Consider the following 17,274-nt stretch of genomic DNA (forward strand, 5'->3'; position numbering starts at 1 on the left):
CCACCAAGCGCTAGGACCCCTGGCAAGATTAGCTTGAAGGGGTTTGGCAGAGTTTTCTCCACTTGCCTCTTTGTGGGGCATCCCACAGAAACCAGCAGGCAGCTTGGTGGGAAAATCAAATTCGGGGGCAGGGCTGCAGGAGGTGATCGCAGGGCTCTGACCCCAAGCAGAGTGGCTGCAGCACTCGCGTTTGACCCCCAAACCTTGCATCATCAGCGCCTTTACGGTAGCTGGAGTTCCTCATACTTACACATGAGGAGTTGCAGGCGTGATCTGTACCAGCAGTGGCTTAGGAACCCGGACCAGGGCTAAACCCCAGCAAGAGCCTTTGCACAGAGCTGTTGCTCTGCAGCTCCCCAGCTTGCCTCCCAAAACTCCTCATCCAGCAAAACCTCCCATGCTTATGCGCAGCTTTGATTCTCGGGGCTCCGCTGTTCCTCTTGCTGATGCTAATGCCCTTGGTGGCATCAGTTCCCATAATCACGGATTGCTGTGTAAAATATTTATTGCAGGACTGATCCTTCTGAGATTATTATCCTGGATGAAATGTCACAAACGACCGTATGGAAGGCTCTCACTTTGAAGACAGAAACCCTTTGAATCCAGGGAGGAAAAAGGTAAAGGATTGCACACGAACGTGTCCGTGCTCCTCTGCAGGCGACGGTGCACGCCTACGCTTTTCCCACGCTTTGGCCGGCAAGGCTGAGCAAACAGCCTGTCCCTGGGAACAGGCAGTGAGGACCGTGGCATGCAAACCAGCTCCTCTCTGCTGGGGTGGTCCCCCAAACAGGGCTGAATCAGCAGCAGCTGGCAGGTCTTCCACTGATGATGCTCTCCCTCTTTTTCTCTTCCCTTTGCCTTTCCCCACTCCCGCTTTTCACGTTTAGGAATCTTGACTTGGAAGGAGAGGAGCGAGAGCGTGACTCGGGGATGTGCCAACGCAGACAGAGGGAGAAAGCGCTTTGTTTCAGTTGGAGGATTCCCATTAAAGCCATGCAGATGTTTTCAGTTATCCTTGGTGTGCTTCAGGCATTCAGTATCTCTAGACCAGCAAGCTGAGGTGAACGTCACAGTCAATGGGAGTTTGGTGGTGTTAAGTCTGTGTGCGTACGTGTGCGTGTGGGGGTGTGGGTTTGTAGTGGTAGAGGGACTGCTACTGCTTTATCATTCAGTGCTCTTCTTTTAATACCTAATTCCTCCGCTTTTTTTTTTTTCCTCTTTTTTCCAAATGTAAACTGGGAATGTCCAAAATAATTTTCTGTTATATTTGATGCATTCTCCACTTTCTTCTTCATCACGACCGGGTTTTTGGTCTGGTTTGGGGTCCTGGCTTTAATTCACTCTTCTGTCTCTTACTGGTACGAGAGGGATGCCCTCTGTGGCAGGGCAGCATAGAGAGCGTCCGAGCAGTTGGCCTAAGGTGAAAGAGAAGCATTTGCTCCCTGCGCTTCAGTTTTACCTCTCTTGCTTGGTTTGGTTTTGGTTTTGGTTTTTTTGCTTTGGCTCTGCCATCAGCCTGGGAGCTGCAAAATGCAGAACTGCCACCTTCTTGTCCCCTGGCTGTACACTGCATCTAAGGGAGCACTTCAGGTATTTGATTTTGAGTACACCGTATGGTCACAGGAGCGGCCAGATGAGACCTGGGGGGGGCTCTGTGTCCCTGGGCTGCCCCCTCTGTTGTTCCTCCACTTTCCTTCTGTATTGGGTCTGGCTGAGTTGGAGTTCTTTTACCCCATAGCAGCCCTCGTAGTGCTGTGCTCTGTACTGGTAGCTAGAAAGCTGTTGATAACACAGCAGTGTTTTGGCCATGGCTGAGCAGTGCTGGCACAGCATCAAGGCTGTCTCTCTAACATTCCCCCCCCTCCCCAGTAGGCTGGGGGTGGGCAAGATCTTGGGAGGCAACGTAGCCAGGAAGAAGGCATACAGGCAGCAAGAAGAGGCATCTCGGTAGCAAGTAAATCTTAGGTCCCTTCAGATGCTGGGGACCCTGCGTTCATGCAGCATTGGGCAGACCCCAGATGGATTTTCCCTTGGCACACTGTACAGATCCTGCCTGTGGAGAAATTCCTCCTTTTGGTCATTCACGGTGTTATACAACTTTTCTTAGAAGAAAACAACTCTATGCGTAAAGGATGTTCACGCGCGGACTTCTTGCTGCACTTTAGATAACGGCAGGGCCGCGCAGGTGGCGTAATCGCTGGTACCAAGCAGGAGCTGCCTGGAGGCTCCTCTGTCACAGTCAACCAGCTCCGTTTATCCTGCGGCCAAGGGCCATGTGTAGGGACACAGCCTGAAGGCCACGCCGTACGTACGGTGCAGCACAGACCTGCACCCGCTCCGGTGAACTGTTAGGTGGATCCCCAACTCCTGGAGGTACAGTGATCTCCCAGTCAGGATCTCTGCAGCAGGCTGTTAAACTGCACGGTAACTTGGGAACCAGAGAAGATCCAGATCTGGAGGGGATGGTTAACCACAGGGCCTCACGTTGAACCTCCTCTAAGCTCGTCCTGTGCTTCCAGGGTTCTCGAGCCTCTCGGGGGGCATCTCCCAGACTGGCCGGTGACTCCCAGCTCCCTCGTTCCTGCCTTCCCCTCCCTGCCTGCCTGCCCCACTGTGGCCCCTGCAGCAGCACTCAGCTGAGCACCCTCCGTTGCTCCTGGGGAAAGAGCGTCCTCCTTGCTCTCCGTGGCATTCCCCCAGCACACGGTGCTGTAGCGAGGACAAGGCAGTCAGATACAGACACAGCCTGTTGAACAGAGCGTCCTGCACGCAGTGCTTCCGATAGAGCAGCTCAGGAGCAAGGAGGTGAGCTGGGTGTGCTGCCTCTCACAAAGAGCATTTGACATCGGCGACCTTCCCCGCTGGACCCTCTGCAGCCTCTCTTTTTCCCGATGTTGTAGGTGTTAGGTTGTGTGGTTAAAGGTTCATCTCCACAAACACAGAGGAGGACAAAGGAGCAATGGCAGGCAGGGGAACCCCAGGGACCTAGGCAGAGGCAAGGGAGCACCCTGCTGTGGCTTTTCCCAGGGCTGTCGCAGGAGAGGGATCGCCCAGCTTGTCTGGGTATGAGGCTCACCAGACAAGTATTGACTCTCCCTTGCTCACCTCACAGACTGACGGGGGGAATGCGCTTCTGTGGCCATGCCCTGCCTCTGAAGCCCGGCCGTAGACAAAAAACTGGCTCAAACTGTGAAGGTTACCAGGCAAGACGTGACTGGGTGCACGTGTGTGGCAAGGTCTGTGCATGTGAATGTCTGAAACTGGATTCTGAGCTGTCAAGCAGAAGCCTGCTTCTCGCTACACGCAGCCAGCGTGGGCTGGTTGTAAATTTGGGTAACACCTGGAATAAGCAAAAGTGGCATGTCCCGAATCCTACAGTTAATAACGAGCTAGGAGAGAGAAGCCTTAATTCGGAGGCTGATCAGGCATTGTACTGCTCCCATAGACAACTTAGATTGGGAACACTGGGGGCGTGGGGTTCCAGAAAGAAGAGGTGGTGGCAAAAAGAAGGGTTCCCAGAAAGAAGAAGGGATCTTGAAGAGAAGGAGGGGACCCAGGAAGGAAAAGGTGAAGATCCTGGCTGGAGGAAGTATCCTGGAAGTGGCGGAAGATCTTGGAGACCAGAGAGCTGCGTGGAGACAAGTGCCAGGGGATGCCCAGGGACCTTGACCAGCACCCTGCGAAACTGGTAACGGCGAGCAGCTGCACAGCAGGAACCAAGGTGATGTTCTGCCTGACCTTCCTGGACCTGCAGTAGCCTCCCTGCTGGGATAGGGGAGTTGGCTCAAGCAACTGCAGGATTCAATAGGAATGCATTTCACCAAGGTAAAGAGGACACAGCAGTGGCTTGGAAATGCTGGTTGGTTTAATGGTAAAACTGGAATTATTCTGTCAACTGTGCATTCCTTTTAATATGGACTTAATTTAAAACGGCTGCTTTGAAGTTGTTCTGGCTTCACCTTAATCGACACCTGCAATCTTCATCATCTTATCTTCTCCAACAGCGACACCACACCCTGCCCCTCCCCACCCCCTGCAAAAAAACCCCAAAACCAACCCAGGAAAAGAAAGACTTCAAGGGCAAGCTAGGCAGCAAAGTTGTGCGAGATTGGTCAAACTGCTCAAAGTTTGCAGGGAGATTGGAGCTTGCAATTCAGATGTACGTCGCTCAGCGTGGGGAGGGTAGTACGCACCTTTCACTGGAGTCAGAGGGAAAAACAGGGAGAAGGGAGCTGCAGCGTAAAGAGTAAAGGACACAACATTCTTAGGAAAACTCTCCTTTTTCTTTCCTTTTCCTTGCTCCTTCGCTTCCAGATCTCCGTGGTCGCAGTTTGTGCTGCCTCACCTCCAGCACAGCGTGCAGAATGAAAAGACTGTCACAGAATTCGTCTTCCTGGGGTTCTGCAGCACCCCAGCCCTGCAGCGCTGCCTCTTTGGCCTTTTCTCTGCCCTCTGCTCTGCCACTCGGATGGGAAACACACTTGTCTTTCTGCGTATCTGCCTGGACTACTGCCTCCACAGCCCCAGGTACTTCTTCCTCTGCCACCTCTCCATCGCGGACATCTGCTACGCCTCCAGCAATGTCCCCGTATGCTAAGGAGCCTCCTTGGACAAGGCAGAACCCTCTCCGTTGCTGGGTGTGGGGCACAGATCCATCTTTATTTAATCTTTGCACTTACAGCGTGCGTGCTGCTGGCCGTGATGTCTCATGTTCGCTACGTGGCAATCTGCCGTCCCCTCTGCTGTGCCCTCATCATGATCTGGAGGCTGCGCCTCACCCTTGCCACAGTTTTGTGGGCTTTGGCGTTCGTATTTGGTACACTGCAAGCCTCTCTGGCTTTACACCTGCCTTTCTGTGGCCCCTGCGAGGCTGTCCACTTCTCCTGTGAAATTCTTGCTGTCTTAAAGCTGGCCTGCACTGCCGCTCCTGCCAATAAAGTCCTGATCTTTGCTGTTTGTGTGTGCTTCTTCCTCTTCCCTTTAGCCTTAATCCTGATTTCCTCCCTGGACATCCCGGCCACCGATCTGCGCATCCGCTCTGTGCCAGGATGGCACGAAACCTTGTCCACATGTGGCTCTCACCCGACCGTGGTGGGTGTCTTTTATGGAAACGCCATCTTCATGTACGCGGGGCCCGGGAGCGGTAAGTCCTCTGGGAGGGAGACAGTTCTTTCCCTTTTCTACACTCTCGTCAGCCCCAGTTTGAAGCCCGTCATTTACAGTCGGAGGAACAAGCAGGTGAAGGAAGCCTTGCTGAAGCTTCAGAGAAGGAAGAGGGTCTTTCATTCCGTCTAGCTGGCGCTCTAGGCTTTCACCTGTCTCCTGTCTTTCTGCTCTTTCTTCTTGAGCTCTTGGGGAATTTCTCAGGGAATGTTAAGTGGTTAAAAGTGTCCTGGTTTCAGCTGGGATAGAGTTCACTGTCTTCCTAGTAGCTGGTACAGTGCTATGTTTTGAGTTCAGTTTGCAAAGAACCTTGATAACACTGATGTTTGCAGTTGTTGCTAAGTAGCGTTTAGACTAAAGTCAAGGATTTTTCAGCTTCTCCTGCCCAGCCAGGGCACAAGAAGTTGGCACAGGACACAGCCAGGGCAGCTGACCCAAACTGGCCAACAGGGTATTCCATACCATGCGACGTCCCATCTACTATAGGAACTGGGGAGTGGGGGGCGGGAAATCGCTGCTCGGGGACTAGCTGGGTGTCGATGGGCGGGTGGTGAGCAATTGCACTGCGCATCATTTGTACATTCCAATCCTTTTATTATTGCTGTTGTCATTTTAGTAGTGTTATCATTATCATTATTAGTTTCTCCTTTTCTGTTCTATTAAACCGTTCTTATCTCAACCCAGGAGTTTTACTTCTTTTTCCCGATTTTCTCCCCCATCCCACTGGAGGGGGGGGAGTGAGTGAGCGGCTGCGTGGTGCTTAGTTGCTGGCTGGGGTTAAACCACGACGGAGACAGAGTCACAGCAGCACAGAATGGATGCTGAAAGGGACCTCTAGAGATCATCCAGCCCACCTCGGCTGCTCAAGCAGGGTCAGCTGCAGCAGGTTGTGAGTCTGGTTCTCAAAGATGCCGTTGGCTGCGTTGCTCCCAGGTCGTGGAGCTCGCTTGGGAAATGGGCAATAAAGAGGGATGAAGTTTCCAGGCACTTTCTGGCCGGTGCAGTGATTTGGGGTTTTTTGGGGGGTTGGTTGGGGTTTTTTTCCTTCTGATTTCCGCTCCCCCCGCCACTTCCCGGTCTTGTGGCTGCCCAAGGTGCAGCCAGAGAAGGGGAGGAGGGTCCCTGCCTGGCCTGCAGCTCCCTCCCTCGCCATTCTTGGGGTGATTTGGGGTTATTTTGCTGTGTCAGTGAGGCAAAGCTGGGCTCTCCGGGGCTGAGGTCAGTGGGACCCGAGGAAGGCCGTGACGGTCTTGAGGCTTTGAAGGGCTTTGCACCGAGCCCCGTCCCCGCTGGAGGGGACGCTGGTGGTGTTCAAGACGAAGGCCTTGCAGCCCTTGCTGTCGTGTGTGCCCGCGTCCCCCCCGGCCCCCAAGGTCTGTCGTTGTCGCAGGGGCTCTGTGCTGCTTTCTGCGTGGGGCCGTGTCCGTGAGTCCTGCAGGGACCTGTCTGTCCTGGCTTCCCCACCAAAGGGCTGCTCCCCCTGGGGAAGGGGAGAGGGGAGTCGTCCGCGTCCCGCCCCACCGTTGCCTGCCCCGCTGGTGGTGACTCGGCCCTGGGGGGATGCTCCCGCGGGCTTGCTGAACCCCCATGCGAAAAGTGCCGGGGGAACGGGTGTGATGGGGATGGCGAAGGTGCCAGAGCAGACTGGGGTGCCATACCTGCTGGTGGGGCCTGGGGTGCCTGGGCTGCAGGGAAGGGCTTATCTTTTATAGGTTATCTTTTGTGATGGTAACTTGTAACCTTCCTTCTTGTCTTTTCCCAGAGAGACCTGGCCACCATGCATTGTCTGGATGTCCTTTACCATATTGTGGATTGTTAAATAATGATACATTTATTGGCAGTGGCACCCCTATCAAGGGTAGGACTTAGCTTTGTCCAGAGGCTGGCATTTGGGTAGAAATCCAACAATCACTTTTGCGGAATATTCGAGCTATATTCTGTGTTAAGATTAAATGGAGGTTCCGATCCCAAGATGGTATCTGGCACACTTGACTCATTGCTACCGTAATTGATACAAACAAATCATAAAAATCAGTCGTAACTTTATCAATTTCAGTTTAAGGGGAGACTCTTGTTCAACTGTCCATGAGGTTGGAGCCCTTTTAATCTTGGAATAATGAATCCACGGGCCTTTCCCTTGGACCTTGACAGCTGTATGAGTAGTCAGGAACACCTGGAATGGCCCCTTCCACTTCTCAGTTAGCTGCTCCAAATTCCACGACTTGATGTAGACCAAGTTTCCAGGTTGAAATGGATGGGCTGGTGTATCCAGTTCCAAGGGCCTGCTTGTCGTCACGTACTTGTGCAATTCCTGTACAGTCTTTCCCAAGGACATTAAGTAATTAAAGTCCATTTCCCCTTTAATGTGAATTGTTCCTGGTATATGTGGGGCCTGGTAAGGCCTTCCAGAAAGTAAGTTGCAAGGGCTCAAGCTGGTTTTACCACGAGGTTATATTCCAATTCTTAACAGCGCTCAAGGTAGCGCTTGTATCCAAGTCATTGATGCTTCCTGACATATTTTCCCGATCTGCAATGTAAGTGTATGGTTCATTCTTTCTACTTTTCCACTTCATTGTGGCCTATAAGGGGTATGGAGATCTCATGTTATGGCTAAGTTTTTACTCAACTGTTTTATAACTTCAGCAACAAAATGTATCCCTTTAGGAATGTCCTCAGGCAGAGGACCACATGAACCTTGGGATAATTTCTTTCAACAAGATTTTAGTTACTTCTCTAGCTTAATTTGTGTGACAGGGAAAAGCTTCTGGCCATCCAGTAAAAGTATCAACTAGAAGAAGAATGTATCCATATCCCCCTTTTCTAGGCAGTTCTGTAAAATCCATTTGCCAATAGTCTCCTGGGGAATTTCCTCCTTTTGTAACCCCCAATATTAATTTATTACTGGTATTTGGGTTATTTTTACAACAAATTTCACATTTTCCCATGATAGATCGGATAATTTCTGTCATCGCTCGGCTTATAACTATCTTTTGAAGATGTTTTACTAAATTTTCAGTTCCCCAATGTTCTTTATTTAGCAATGTTCTGGTTTAGCAATTTCTCTCATTAATGAGGGTGGGATTATTATTTGCCCTGTGGGCGTGACAGCCCACCCATCTGTTTGTTCTTGTGCCTGTAAGGCCTTTATTAAGCTAGCATCTTTACTATCATATGTAGGTGGTGTTTCTGGTAAAGTTATTTCTTTTTCTGGTAATAATGCCATGATGCCTGTTTCTGCAGCCTCTTTGGCAGCTTCGTGTGCCAATTGGTTACCTATTTCTGGTGGGTTTTTTCCTGTTTGGTGGGCTTTGCAATGCATTATTGCTACTGCCGTCGGCTTTTGAATGCTCTGTAATAGTTCTTGAATTTGTGCAGCATGCTTGATTTCAGTTCCTTGTGCTGATAGTAGTCCTCTCTCTTTCCAGATGGCTCCATGGGCATGTACAACTCCAAAAGCATACTTAGACTCTGTCCAGATATTAACCTTTCTCCCTTCACTCAGTTCAATGCTTGAGTTAAGGCTATTAGTTCTGCCTTTCGGGCTGATGTTTTGGGAGGTAAGGCTCGTGCCTCTACTATGCCATCTAAGGTCATCACAGCGTATCCTGACAGTCTCTTCCCATCGTGAACAAAACCACCGCCGTCAGTATATAACTCCCAGTCTGGATTTTCTAACAGAACATCTTTAAGATCCGGACGGCTAGCATATATTTCCTCTACAGTTTGTAAGCAATTGTGTTCTGGTGAACTCTCCGCTCAATCAGTGGAGAGGAACACTGCAGGATTTGTAACTGAAGTGGTCTTGAGATCGATGTCATCTTGTTCTAGTAGTACTACTTGGTATTTCAGTGTACGGCTGAGGGACAACCAATGCCCCCCTTTTTGTTCCGAAACTGTGACTACCGTATGTGGTACACACACAGTAATTTCCCGAGATCCCGCTGCAATTAAGATGTCATCTACATATTGTAATACAGTTCCCTGTCCATTTTCTTTTCTCCAAATCTCTAATTCATTCACCAGCTGATTTCCAAAAATAGTTGGGCTATTCTTGAAGCCTTGTGGTAGAACTGTCCAAGTATATTGTGTCTTTTGCCCTGGTTCAGGATTTTCCCACTCAAAAGCAAAAAGTTTTGTTCACTGGTGAGGGTAGTTAGTAACGTACACAGGTTTGCAACAACTGGATGTATATCTTGTACTCTCTGATTTATTGCTCTAAGATCCTGGACTAAACGGTAATCTTTTCCGTTAGCTTTCTTTACTGGTGAGATAGGTGTATTATATTTTGACTCACATTCTGTTAGCAACTTATATTTTCAGAATTTTTGAACTATTGGTACCAAGCCAGTTCTCGCTTCTAATTTTAAAGGGTATTGTTTAATTCTTACCGGTGACGATCCTAGATTTAGATCAATTCTTACTGGTTCCGCTCTCTTAGACCTTCTTGGACCTTCTCCTGCCCAAACGATGGGGATCGCTGCATCTTCTATTTCTCAAGGTATCTTGTCCCTTTTGGGGTTTGTATCCTGTAACAACAAGGCTATGGCTTCGACATATTTAGATTCTGGGATTAAAATTTCAACTTCCCCATCCTTGAATCTGATTTCAGCTTCTACCTTTTCAAGTAAATCTCTACCCAGTAAAGTTTTCAGAGAATTTGGCAAATATAAAACCGGTGAGTAACCCATTGTTTTCCAAGTTTAAATTTCAGGGATTTGAAAAATGGCCAGGTCTCACGAGTCCCTGTCGCACCAATGACATTTATGCTTTTGTTACTTAAATTTCCTTCTAGTGTATTTAAGACTGAATACGTAGCCCCAGTGTTGACTAAAAATTCTGTTTCCTCATCTCCCAGCTTTGCTTTAACCAGAGGTTCTGCTGGGAGAGGTTGCTCTGGTCCCCATCAGTCCTCTCCCCCTGCTTACTCCAAAGGCTTCTCTCAGCACAGCCACAAATACACTTGATTCCTCTTTCCTTTAACATCCCTCTTCCTTAACCCTTTCCTCTTCTTGACCACTGTAGCCAAACACACTACCTCATCCATTAACTTCCCTGGTCATTCAGGGACATGTTTAGAAAAATATTTTTATTGGTGCACATATCCCAGATTTCCACAAGAGTAACATTTTCTTCTAGTGTTCCTTCACATTCTCCTTCTCTTTTTCTAGGTCTTAGTTCAGACCCTGCACCTGATCATCTTTCTTCCTAATCCTTATCTCACTTGTAAACTCTTTGCAAAAGCGACTGCCAATAAATCAGCCTCTTGTTGCTTTGCTCCTCTTCTTTTTTCTCTCTTTCTTTTTCTTTTTTTTTTGTTTTTTTGTTTGTTTTTTTGTTTGTTTTGTTTCTGCTATCAGGGGCCATTTGACCCACAAGGACACTAATTGCAAGTGCATCATTAAAATTTTGTTAGCAGAGCTTGTCTGAGTCCCCCAAAATCACTGGGACACTCATCAGGTCTCTGCCTGCATTCTTGTACTTTTAGTTCAGTTTACCAATTTACCCCTAGTTCTCCACATGCCCTAATGGCTTCTATTAAATTTCAGAGCCCTGTCTGACAAACAGCTCAGTCTCCTACACCATTATAGTCCCAGTTTTGATTTTTTTTTTTTCCCCCTAAACTGTTGTGCTAGTTCTGCTCAGGGAAATTTAACATTCACCCTTCTCCTTTTCTTACAGGGACATCAGATCCTAGGTAGCAGCCGCAGCCTCCTCCAAGGAAGATATCCTTGAGATTTTTTTTTCTTTTTCGGAGGAAGCTCTCCCCTCCAGGATCCACCTGTGACTCCTCCCAGCAACCACGAGAGGCTTTTAACCTCCCTTTTAGGCACCTGAGATCCCGGGTAGCAGCCCCAGACTTCCCCAAGGCACCCACCCAAGATGATTTTTCTCCTTTGGAGGAAGCTCTTTCCTCCAGGGTCCACCTGAGGCTCCCCGGAGGCATCTCCCAGAGTCTTTTGGCCTTTTCTTATAGGGACCTCAGATCCCAGGTAGCAGCCCTGGATTCTCCAAGGCAGGTACACAAGATGATTTTTCTCTTTTGCAGGAAACTGTCTCCTCTGGGATCAACCCAAGACTCCTCCCAGTTCTCTCTCAGAGTCTTCCGACCTCTGCTTTCAGTACCGGAGATTGCAGCTACCTGCCTCAGACTCCTCCAAGTAAGTTACTCGAAATATTTTTTTCTCCTTTAGATAAATCTCTCAACTCTGCCAGCCACCTGAGACTTCTCCCAGGTATCTCCCAGAGTCTTTTGACCTCTGCTTTCAGGACCAGAGATCCCAGGTAGCAGCCCCAGACTCCTCCAAGTACGTTACTCCAGGTATTTTTTTTCTCCTTTAGATACAGCTCAGCTCCGGCAGCTGCCTGAGCCTCCTCCCAGTCATCTCCCAGAGGCTTTTGTCCTCTGCTTTACCTACCTAAGATCTCAGGTATCAGCCCCAGAATCCTCCAAGTAAGCTACCCTTGAGGATTTTTTCTTTTTTGGAGGAAGCTCTCCCCTCCGGGATCCACCTGTGACTCCCAGGCATCTCCCAGTCTTTTGACCTCTGCTTTCAGTACCGGAGATCACAGATCAGATTCAACAAGGGTGTAAAGAGGGTCCCGCCGGAGGACATTTTGGAATCAGTCCTCCCAAGAGCAGCGGATCTGCAGTCAGGGACTCCCCCTTGGGTCGGGACGCCGCCCGAGGTAACTCCTCAAGGTAGAGAGCCCTCAACTTTTAGGTGAGTGATACGTGCATTTTGAGTCATCATTTTAAATTCTTAAGTCGGCTGTGTAGTATTAATTCCCCTTACATCACTGAGCCTGTGGTTTACAAAATGTTACTGGAGTTCTAACTAACTTTTTACGAAAGAATAAAGCTGAGCTTTAACACCTGTTGGATTTGACTGTGTGTGCCTCCATAACATCCCTTCGAGTGTAGGTTAAAGCTCTGCCAATGAGCCCCGTTAGCTCGTGAGCCAAGACCCCCTTCCCCCTTTGAGAAAGGCGAATCCCATCTGACACCAGCAGGCCTGGGGCCGTGCCGGCCACCCCATTATTGAAAAACCCAAAACTCTGGCAGTGACACCAGCCGCGACCCACGTATTAACAGACCGGGTCCGTCTCTTTCTTCCAGTGTTGCTGCCCGCAGCTGGAAGGAGAGAGGGAAAAATAAGCCGTGTTCCAGATTCCCCTCCCAACCATCCCAAGGCCCCGAAGTCTCTTTCGATCGCCCTTGGACCACGCATTGCAGCTTCGTCGCCACCCAGACGGAAGAGCAGTAGTGGGCAATAGCCCGTGGGCTGTCCCAGGCTGGGAAGTTTCCCAGTGCTGCCCTGAACCTGGGCCCCTGGGAGGCAGCAGGCTTCCCTAAGAGGAGGCTCTGTCCGGCATCTCGGCCCCTCTGTTCCCCTCAGAAGGGAGTCACCCACACCCCTAAGCTGTCTTGGCTTCCTCGGGGAGGCGGTCGTGATACGGGGGTAGGCCTTTCTGACCGTGGCAACACCTCTGGCGCAGCTGGCCCGAGCTCCACATCCTCCCTGGACTGGCCTTCCACCTCCGGAGCCTCACAGCTCTTGTTGAGAGGCACCTGGGAAGGTGAGGAGGGGGTTTGCCTGCTGCCCCCAGCCTGGCCTCCTTTTTCTTTTTTCCTTTTTCCTCTTCCCTTTCCTTTCCCTTTCCTTTTCCCTTTCCTTTCCTTTTCCCTTTCCTTTTCCCTTTCCTCTTTTCTTTTTCCTTTCCCCTTTCTTTTTTTCTTTCCTTTTCCTTTTCCTTTTTCCTTTCCCTTTCCCTTTCCCTTTCCTTTTCCCTTTTTTCCTTTCCTTTACTTTTCCCTTTCCTTTTTCCTTTCCTTTTTCCTTTTTCCTTTCCCCTTTCTTTTTTTCTTTCCTTTTCCCTTTCCCATTCCCATTCCCTTTCACTTTCCCTTTCCTTTTCCCTTTCCCTTTCCCTTTCCTTTTCCCTTTTTTCCTTTCCCCCTTCCTTTTCCCTTTTTTCCCTTTCCTTTTCCCTTTTTTCCTTTCCCCCTTCCTTTTCCCTTTTTTCCCTTTCCTTTTCCCTTTTTTCCCTTTCCCTTTCCCGGTCCCCCGGCTCTCGGGTGCTTTCTGGCGCCCGTTTCTGCCTCGGGGAGGGCAGAGCACGGTTCCAGCAGCCAGAGGCTCTCAGAGTCCCGGGTGCGCCTTCCCCTTCCTGCTGCCTCCCGGAGCTCTGCCGGCGGGCTGGGCTGAGCTGAGCTGAGCTGGGCTGAGCTGGGCTGAGCTGGGCTGAGCTGAGCTGAGCTGGGCTGAGCTGAGCTGGGCTGAGCTGGGCTGAGCTGAGCTGAGCTGAGCTGGGCTGAGCTGGGCTGAGCTGAGCTGAGCTGGGCTGAGCTGAGCTGAGCTGAGCTGAGCTGAGCAGGTCGTCCCCTCGGTCCCACCTCTCAGGGCTGGTCCCGCTCCTGCCAGCCCTTCCCAGGGCCAGGCTCTGGCACGCCCTGAGGCTGCGTGGGAGCTCTCTCTGGGTCGCCACATCCCTGCTGGCGAGCGCAGAGGACGTGGCTTTCTGCTACCGTCGCCTGGCTCCTTCCCCCGGCCGAACTCCCCTCTGGAGCGGGCAGGGGCACGCCGCCCTTCCCCGCCAACTGCCGCCCCCGGCTCTCTTTGCCCGCTCTGGCCGCGGCGCTCCCCAGGCCGCTTCGGAAAGGGGTGGGGGTGGCGCTGTTACAAATAATCTGGTAAGTTAAAATTTTATATAAAGTGGGTTCGATCAAAAGGTGAAGACTGTAGAATACAGGGGTTTGAAGCTCGCAATGTAGTCGTCGAAACTTAGGAACGTACAAAATGTGCTGTATACAGTCATAAGAAATAAGTAGTGTCTAAGATTGGTTAACCATAGAAACTTCGACCGATTGGTTAGTTTGTAGTGTTTTGTCCTAAGAAACTAAGAGAGATCGTTGTGGACCTTAGTTCTGTTGCTTAGAAGCCCCACTTTGATCAAGGTTCCAGTTAGTGGCATTAAGTAAGATTAACCAATGAATGTTTTAGTATAAGAATATTGATAAGGTGGTGTGACTGAGGGCCAATCACTAGAAACGTTAAAGTCAAGAATTAACATTGAATGTCCTTTTTATGTCAATCTAACACATGATGGCGAAAATCGTACTGCGCAGAATCCCATAAGAGAGGTCAACTCTCGGACAAAGTGAAGACGACTACGGAAGACCACCAGAGGGCTCCTGAAGACCACCAGAGACTTCACCACGCCTGTGTAAAGGGACGTTTACATATGCTAATGATTTGTCGGACAGTTGATGATTATGTATGACATTTCCCAGGCATCTAGCGAATATGTATAACAGGTGTGTATTTAACCTGCATGGTCAAACCAGACAGGTGCACACACGAGGTGCAGTGATCCCCTGTGTGCCCAGCGCTGCAATAAAGGAGTGCCTGCTTCTTAACTTCTCATTGCCGTCAAGGGGTTTTATTCCGGATTTCGGCAACAGCGCGGCCCCCGGGCCGAGACCTGCCGCTCCGCTCCGCTCCGCTCCGCTCCGCTGCGGGCCGGGCCGGCTCCGGGGCAGCTCGCCTCGGCGACCGACTGCCAGCCGCAGTGACAGCCGGGCAGCGGCCCCAGGCTGCTCCAAGGAAGCTCCCGGAGACGAGGGCTCTCCTCTGGAGGAAGCTCTCTCCGCCGGGAGCCACCCGCCGCTCCGTCCGTCCGTCCGTCCGTCCGTCCGTCCTCGGGTCCCCTTGTCCCGGCAGGCTGCGCTGGTGCCCGGGAAGGGCAGCGGGAGAGCCCCAGGGCTGGGCCGGGGCCGGGGCCGGGGCCGGGGCCGGGGCCGGGGCCGGCTCTGTCCTGGCGGCGACCCCCCTGTGGCGGGGGCACGGGAGGACCCCCTTTGGTCCGCCCCGGGACTGACTGACAGCGCTGCCCTCACAGCGGGGGGGGACTGACTGACAGCGGCGTCACGCTGCACAAAGCCCTGGGGAGCTGCCCCGGCGGGGGGGGGGGGCGAGGCGGCAGACAAAGGGGGGTCCCTCGCCTCCCCTGCGACACACGGCCATGGGGGCTTCCTCCCCTGCACCGCTCCGCTCTGCCACGGATTGCCTGGGGAGGGGGGGGTTGGGGGGGGGGGGGTCCGGGAGGGACACGGACACTGTGCATCTAGCGAGGTGGCTCTCTCTCTCTCTAGTGCAACTGTAATTGCCAACAAGCCATAACAGCAACCATCAATCGGAGGAGCACCGGCTATCTATACAGTATTTTCATACAAACTTATCCTCCCCAAGAAAGTAAATCGCTAATAAAGCAAAGCCAGCAGCAGGACAAGCAGCACCGGGGCAGAGGAGATCCCCCTTTTGGGCAGGGAGCGGGTAAGTAGCACAAAAATGTCCTGCGGGAGGAGGAAAAACGGAGAAGCCTTTCCCAGTTCCGACTTCCCTCACCCACGAGCTCTCCGGCCTGATCACGCTGACTTCAGCAGCTAGGAGCATCAAGGTCCACAGTCACCAGTGCCAGCAATACGGGACCGGTGCCACCAGCCCAGGTACCGCTGGAAGTGCTGTCAGATACAGAAAACCCTGTGGTAGGTGAGAAAGTCCTGGTTTAAATTTAGTCAGTTAGCCAAGACCAGTCCGATCGGTTCTAGTCTTCCTGTTTAACGGTGCCTCACCTGGAGCACCAGTGCCGATCCCTTCTGCTCTTCCTCATGGATGGCGCGTCCCTCTTGGCAGGAAAACGGACCGCTGACCCGATACAGAGCGACTGAGCGGTCAAAGCGAGGAGGGGACACCTCCTCAAAAGACCACCAAAGGCCAGCCGAGACCCCCGCGCGTGCGGAGAGGGCGTCTGATGCGTCAGGGTTACACAATGCTAGGCACATGCACCAGATAGTTTGAATATGTATTAGGTAGGAGTAGTTTAATAAATTAGATGCAATTGTTACCGTATAAAAGGGACACAACTGATGAATCCGCCCTGCTTGATTTGTGCAAAGTCCACAGAGCACCCTGCGCAGAATAAAACAGTATCTCTTCCGCCTGTGTGAGATTGCTCTCTTGCACACCGTGTACCAAATCCGCTTTTAGGACAACAGAAGCAAGCGTGTGGCTTTTTCCAGGGTTTATGGGATGCCAAGGGGAAGAGAGGGAAGAGCTTGCTTGTTTCTGCTTGTTCTTCTTTAAGTACCTTTCCCTTTCCTTTTAGAAGGCGGCCACTGCTTTAAAGAACAAGGTGCTTTCTCAAAGTTAAAAGAATGCCTATCCCAGTTAAAATAAAAACCATCTTTGTTTAGATTTCATTAACCCATGTTCTTTATCGTCTAAAATGATTTTCCAAAATGGATGCGCATCTTGCCCGTAATTCTGTAATGGCATTTTCCGGACTGAGACATCAAAATGTCTTTGTGTGTAGGTTGTAGCCTCAGCCAGCCCAGCTCTTGCAGGGTAAAGGCCCTTTCTTATGCAGCTGCATCTAAGATCAGGGAAGTGGGACATCCTCCTGCTCCTGACAGAACCAGTGCTAAAGAAGATCAACTCATGGATATCTTCCCTTATTTATGGCTTGTTCTCCATCTGGTCAACTCTCTAGCCATTCCCTGGTCCTCACCGCTGTCCATCTCATTGTACAGCCCCCCAGCAGAAGGGACCGAAACCTGGTGCACTCCGCCTGTACCACGGTTTGTGGGACAGGACTGAGGAGAACGCCGTAAATGGAACCAGTTTCTCAACCCCATTTCTTCTTGGAGGGAAAGCATTCTTTCACTGCTGATGGGAGCCCGGGAATGAATACAGAGGCATATAGGGTGGATAATCCGTGCATCATGGTGGGAACAAGCCAAACAGACCCCGTGTTGCGTTATCATCTGACTCTTTTAGAACATCGCCTCATTCTGCCAGACACGTTACCCCATCAGACGGCCACACGTCGCTACTGCTAAAGTAACCACCAGTAACACGGTGTTATGTGTTAGACCAGCATTGTGCGTGTAGGTGCTGACGGTGCCTCAGCTCGGGAGAGGGCTGAAGAATGACGGTTTATTGCAAATGCGCTAGCATGATGGCAAAAAGCTGCCTCAGCATGCCCTAGGCGCGTCTGAAATCTTAACTCCCAGCCTCATCCCACTACCTATCAAAGGCATAAATAATTACA

General features: G+C 51.0%; 1 pseudogene; it reads left to right on the top strand.

Moving 5' to 3' along the window:
• The first annotated feature begins 2,000 nt into the window (after positions 1-2,000).
• Positions 2,001-5,412, top strand: LOC142027796 (olfactory receptor 2A2-like; annotated as a pseudogene).
• The last annotated feature ends 11,862 nt before the right edge of the window (positions 5,413-17,274 follow it).

The sequence above is a fragment of the Buteo buteo genome, unplaced genomic scaffold (genome assembly GCF_964188355.1).
Source record: "Buteo buteo unplaced genomic scaffold, bButBut1.hap1.1 HAP1_SCAFFOLD_56, whole genome shotgun sequence".
Lineage (NCBI taxonomy): Eukaryota > Metazoa > Chordata > Aves > Accipitriformes > Accipitridae > Buteo > Buteo buteo.